This window comes from Tursiops truncatus, chromosome 2 (genome assembly GCF_011762595.2).
Source record: "Tursiops truncatus isolate mTurTru1 chromosome 2, mTurTru1.mat.Y, whole genome shotgun sequence".
In the NCBI taxonomy this organism is placed as follows: domain Eukaryota; kingdom Metazoa; phylum Chordata; class Mammalia; order Artiodactyla; family Delphinidae; genus Tursiops; species Tursiops truncatus.
In genome coordinates this window covers 150,295,289-150,301,953 of record NC_047035.1, presented here as the reverse complement: position 1 = coordinate 150,301,953, position 6,665 = coordinate 150,295,289, and the positions used below count along the sequence as shown (strand labels likewise).

Sequence of the window (6,665 nt, the reverse complement as noted above, 5' to 3'; positions counted from 1 at the left end):
GGCAACTAAATTAAGTTCCTCAAGTCAAGCATGTAATTAGAATTCTTTCCTCTCTGTTATATACACTTTACACATTAAGTATGCTTGAAATAATTTCTATTTTATGAATTAAAAGAGTAATCTTTAATCCTTTCCTTTTATGAATGAAGCTTTAACCATACAAAATTTAGCAACCAAACTAGAATCTTTCACTGACTATATCTTAAATAAAAGATTAAGTCCACAATCCTAAGATATATTTTTGCAATACTCTATAGTTTGTATTAACTCTTTAATTATATTGTAAACAGAAAAAAATGGAGAAGAGTGAAAATAAACAGCTGAAAATAAACAGCTGAGACACAGAACTAATAACCAAAAAGTTAGAGAGTAATAATAGATATATTACAAAGATTAAACAAAAACATGATTTCCCAAGTAAAATTTAAACTTCATACTTATTAATATTTCTATAAAAAGCTTAGCTTTATAAAATATTATTTTCCATAGCACTTAACATGTGTATGATATGCACAGGTGGTATCCTTAGCATTACCTGTATTCGATTTTAAGCTTTCTTAAAAGTAGGTCTCCTGTCCTACTCATCTCGCTATCCCCAACTGTAATATTTTCAAAATGGTGTAAATTGTATTGTAAAAAGAATCTCACAGGTGGTCAAGATTAAAAACGTTATATAAAGACCCCTAAATATATAGAGTACTTTGATAAAATAAACCAGGTAGTTTACACATGTCCATTATGTCTGTTGAACTTCATCTTGACAATTAATTTTGATTAATATAAAAATTTCAAATTAGAGCATATTTCAGTACTGAAACCACAATTTCAACAGTTGTCGATACCTGCACATTGTCATTGCTCATTGAATAGCATGACAAGTGGGATTAAGAAAATAAACCCAGTAAAATGTGGCTAAATATAGTTGAATAAGCAAGAAATGAATAAGAAGCCATCGTCTAGAAACCTATTTGATATTGGACTGCATATGCATTTCCTCCTCTTCTCTTTCATTTGTATTTCTTTTTCCAATTTAATTTTTTTAAAAAGATGATGTAATGGTTAATTTGTCATGTCAATTTGACTGGGTCACGAGGTGCCCAGACACTTGGTCAAATATAATTCTGAGTTTGTCTGTGAAGGTGATTGTGGATGAGATTAACATTTGAATCAACAGACTGAACAAAGCAGAGGGTGCTCCCCAATGTGGGTGGGCCTCCTCAAATCAGTTGAAGGCCTGAATAGAACAAAAAAAGCAGACCCTTCCCTGGGTAAGATAGAATTCTATTGGCAGTCTTCAAACTGGGACACTGCCGTTTGCAGCTACTTGGGACTCCAAGTGAAACAAGCCTTTTCTTGGGTCTGGAGCTTGAGGGCCTTCCTACTTGGAGCCACACCATCTGCTCTCCCAGATCTCCAGCTTGTTGACCATCCTGCAGATTGTGGACCTCATCAGTCTCCATAATCACGTGAACCAATTCCATACAGTAAATCTCACCTATATTACCAGCGATAACGAGAGACACTGCAGGCCAAGCCTGCCTCGCTGGGGAGCAGAACCTGAGCGCAGCGACCCAGCACGCCGGGCCCCAGTATGCAGGGCGGACCGGAAGTCGGGGATCGGAAGTCAGTCCGCTGCCTTTCCTGCCCTGGGTTTTGTGAGGGGCTCGCCGTGTGGCAGCCGTGCAGCCTGCGCCTCCGGCTGGGCCGTGGCCCCAGGGCAGCGGGTGGCGTGCCGGGCACGAAGGTGAAGGGAGCTCCCGGGTTGAGCAGGCTGCTTCGGGAAGAGGACTGATTTGTGCTCCCCGGATTTATAACCCTCAGTCATCGGGTCAGAAGCCGAAGCCCGCTAGTCCTCTCAGACCGCCGGCCGCCTGGCGTTTCTCAACATCTTCCTGTGGTTCCTTAGAACAGTTCAGGCCACGCGGCCACTTCAATTTGGTCAGATTTTATTTTTGGAAGAAACAGTGCAGCGTGTGGTAAAAGCTCAGGGTTTCCACGGTGTCCGGCGCTCCAGCATCTCTTCTGCAGGATGTCGTTCTTCTCAGCGCAAACACGAGGTTCTGCGCCCAGCCCGGTGCGGTCGCAGGGGAGAAGAGAAGGAGGAGAAGATGCTCTGATGATGCAGAAGTTGGTTTCAGGTAAGCTGGTTTCCAGTTATGCCGGTTTTGAGATCTCTGATGGCACGAATGGTTTCCAATGCCCGACTGAGGTTTCACAGGCCGAGCGACGCCTGGTCTCCCGTTGCCCCGGGGCCCCTTTGCAGCCAGACTTTCATTCGAGGAAAATGGGCTTAGCCAGGAGTTTAGTGGCAGGTTTTTCGTGACGGAAGAAAGGCTGCTGGCGGGTTTCGTCCCAGGAGCCCAACACCGTTAATGAACTGTTGAACAGTGGGCTGGCCTGACCTCCGAGCAGCTTGCGACCTGTCTTGGCCCATCACTGAGTTTGCTGGGTTGGGACTGGTGGGTGGGCAGGTGGCTGCTTCTTCACCTTCACCAGCACTCCCCAGAGCACTCGGCCTGGCCGGGGCGGGCTGTAGTTGGCTTCTATGGATGGCCCTGCCGCCCTGCGGCTTCCTGGGCCCCCCTGCGCTCCCTGGTCGTCCAGTCCATTGTGCCTCCAGAGCCTCAGCTCTCGCCAGATGCAGCCCATCCTCCAGTCACAGGTCAGAACCCGCTTTGCAGAGTGTAAGTCTGGAAAAAAATGCACTGCCCTTCCCCCAAACCCCTCCCTGCCAGGCCTCTCTCTTGGCTCAGGCAGGGTCCTCGGTTGCCAGATCCCACAGGAGGAGGTCATTGCCTTGTGCATCAACCACAGGCTGGGGCACTGGACGGCCCTCTGGCTTTTTGTTGTATCGGAGGCACTGAGTGAAGATGGTCAGATATGTGTATATTCTGTTAAAAAATCGCTTGAAAGACTATGATGTTCCTTTGTCCTGGGTACCAGCCAGACACAGAAGGCACAACAGCTAAGTCAGGGGAGTTTGGGGATAAAGTCTTGTCATCCTTCTGCAAACAGTTTTCAGGGAAGATGAGTGTGGAGCCTGGCCAAGAGGGGAGGCTTCCCAGTGCTGAAAATGTGGTGTGTGGAGCCTCTGGCCAGGAGCTCCTACCCAGCATCTGTCCAGAATCTGCTGTTGGAGAAAGAGGTTTGAAGATCAATTTCAGCAGTGGTTGTCTGAAAACTCAGGAGCATTTACAGATGCAACTTCCCTTCCCCTTGACCTTCCTCAGATTCTGGCCATCTCTGCCTTAGACTATTGGAGCTGGGATGAAAACATTTGCAACTACTAGCCCTCAGGATGAAAGGACAGGAGCCACTGCAGCTGTCAGAGGCAACAGGCACATCTCTGAAGCACTTGGAAAGGCTGATCCCAAGTTCAGGGGAAGTGGAAGTTGCCTCTGAGCTCCATGTCTCTGCACTGCTAGACATGGTGGACATTTGAGCTGCCTGACCTGAAAGAGGGAGGGTCTCTCCAGAAGGTTTTGTTTTTATTAAAAATAATGTTATTCTCAGATACTTGATGCACTGTTGAAAATATGCTTTTTATATCATGTAAATAAACCGTTTGGATGTCAAAAGAAAAGGGACATTATATAACAATAAAGGGGTCAGTTCTTCAAGAAGACATAACAATCCATAATGTATATGCATTTACCAACAGAATATCAAAATAAATGAAAAAAAAGGTGATAAAACTATAAGGAAAAATAGATAAATTTACTATTATAGCAGGGGATTTCAAGACACCTCAGTCAGTAATGGACAGATAAATCAGGCACAAGATCAGTAAGGATATAGTTTAACAGCACCATCAATCCGCTGGATTTCAAGAACATCAGATTACCCATTTTTTTTCAAGCTCACATGGAACAGTCACAAAGATAGACCGTATTTTGTGGCATAAAACATACCTTAACAAATATAAAAGAATAGACATAGTATAAAGTAGACTCTTATAGTGAGATTAAACTGGAAATTAATATCAGACAGATGACTGGAAAACGTAGGATACTGGTGATCAAACAACACACTTCTAAAACACATGGGTCAAAGAAGAAGTCTCAAGAGAAATTAAAAATATTTTAAACCAAATAAATAAAAATTAAACTTTTTCAAAGTCAAATTGAAATTTGAATTTAAAAATAAAACATCAAAATTTGTGAGATGCAGCAAAAGCAATATTTACAAGAAAACTCATAGCATTGAATTCACGTATCAGAAAGAAGGTAGAGCTAAAATCCATAACGTAATCTTCCTTTATGAAACAAGAGAAAGAAGAGGAATACAAATTTAAAAAGCATAGAAGTAAAGAATTAAAATTAGAGCAGAAATGAATGAAATTGAAAACAGGAAAACATAGAAAAATCAATGACATCAAAACCTGATTATTTGAAAAGATAATAAAACGGTAATCCACTAGCCAGGCTAAACAAGAAGAAAAAGTTACTAATATTGGAAATGAAATTAGGGCCATCACTAATGATCCAATGGACATTAAGGATAATAAAAGAATATTATAAACAACTCTATGACCTAAAGTTAGATAACTTAAATGAAATGTATTAATTCCTTGAAAGACACAATGTAATAAACTTCCCATGAAGAGATGAAGATAATCTGAATAGGGCCATATCTGTTAAAGAAATTGAATTAATAATAACCTTCCAAAATGAAAGCAGCAGATCTAGATGGTTTCACTGGTGACTTCCACCAAATATTTAAAGAAAAAAATACCATTTCTCAACAATCTCTTTCAGAAAATAGAAGCAGAATTAATAATTCCTACTCATTCTATGAGGCCAGCATTACCCTAACACCAAACAGGAGAACACATTCTTTTGTGTGTACCATAAACCTAGGGCAAGAATACATTTCTTTGGGAGATGTTTTGTTTTCCACATAGATGGTGTAAATTCAGAACTTAGTTTCATATGTTGGTTGGCTTGTCTTATGAATTCTAAGAGGTTATTTTATTTTTCCTCTAGCCTGGGCCAAGACCTTTTCCTGTTTTAATCTGTGGGTCAGGTTTGTCTCCAGAGCACCATTATACTGAGATGTAGATTCTAGGGTACTCTCAGACTCTGTCCCTTGGTCATGCCCCTTCTTTGTCTTCAGCTTTTAAATCAAAACTCATTTCACCAGGTTTTATCAGATATCTAAGAGTGAAATGCAGAATCAATGTTTTGCTTTCTCTTGGATTCACATTTTTACATTTGTTTTCATTTTTCAGAATGCCTCACTTTCTTGACAACTGAGTAATGCAATGTGTGTGTGTGTGTGTGTGTGTGTGTGAGTGTGCGTGTTTAAATTTTCTTCCAGCATTTTTAGTTGTTTTAAGTGGAATTATTTTGTTCAGGGTATTTGAAAGGTGTCCTTTCTCCTCTACTTTTTGTCACCTTGTCTCTTTTCCTGAGCTTCCCATTCAAACTGACCTGTCTTTCTTGGCATGGATCAGTGCTTTGCATTATTTCCTTTTTCCCTCCATCAAAATGAACCTTCCTAGCTTTTCCAGATAAGACACATTAATATATACAATGAAATATGAGTAAAGATATCATTGTCATCATAAAAGAGAGAGCAGCCTAGATTAAAATCCTTGGGTTCAGTCATGTGCTTTTCAGGGCCCATTCATCTCCACAGAACTCTCTTCCACCCTTGTCTTTATAAAACTAAGGTATGAGGATCATAAGAGAGAATAGGTATGAAACTGCTTCATTATATGCAATTCACCCTACAAATATAAGCTATTATATTTTTTAAACTAAAGATCTCATAGGCCCTAAAATGATATGAGCCAAAGCTGTAAGTAATAGGGGCAATTTTAAGGAGTTATGTGAATTTGTGAGAAAACATTGGTTTTTCAAGGTCTTTTAGTCCCTCTCATAGGCAGTCTGTGGAATCTAAATGCCTTATTCCGCTTACTTATGTGTGTGTAGAGAACATGTTTTACACCATCAACACATTGTCCTCCTGGGTATTTGTAAATGGCAGCAATGGAAATCTCCTTTATAATGTGTCTTCTTCATCATCAGGACTGAAACGGAATCATAAACTGTAGTTAATTTCATTCTCATAATTTTTATGTAAGCAGGACAGCTGCTCAGCATGATTTTTCCTGTTGCTTTTCAATTTATGGTACATATGATAAAACAAATTTGGAAGTAGAGGCCAAGAGGCTAGTGGATGAACTTTATGAAATTTAATTTAACTGTGTCAGGGGATAATATTTCATTGGAACATTTTAAGTCTCAAAGACATCCCCTTCAAGCCAGGTATGAGTTTCCCAACCTGGTTTATGATCAATATTTAAAATAAACTGTAAAAAAAAATTATTTGGAAAGCTTGTGTGTAGATCCTCTTTATGTTCTTATAGGTAACATGTGTTTGGGAAGAGGATGGATTCTGTTTTTATAAACCCATTACTTAGGTTGCCCATTTTGATACTGAAGTTTAATTTTTCAAAGAAAATATTCTACTGTTAAGAAATAGAATATTCAAATGTACCAACATTAATATTTTGCAGAAAAACTAATCTCTTTTACTGCTAGGTTGCATGTTAAAATATAGGAAAGTCTACAACCCAGAATATTGAAGCTAAAGAAACAAAGTCATTTGTTCAGGTGTACAAATGAAATTTCATCTAACAATGGAATTCATTATATTTT

The 6,665-nt window shown here is 39.9% G+C and overlaps 1 long non-coding RNA gene across 1 annotated transcript in view; it reads left to right on the top strand.

Annotated features, from left to right (window-relative positions):
• The first annotated feature begins 415 nt into the window (after positions 1-415).
• Positions 416-6,665, top strand: part of LOC141278083 (uncharacterized) — a 145,225-nt gene continuing 138,975 nt past the window's right edge. The window contains exon 1 of the long non-coding RNA XR_012330341.1: positions 416-2,138. This is a non-coding gene — a long non-coding RNA (uncharacterized lncRNA). The remainder of the gene's footprint in view (positions 2,139-6,665) is intronic.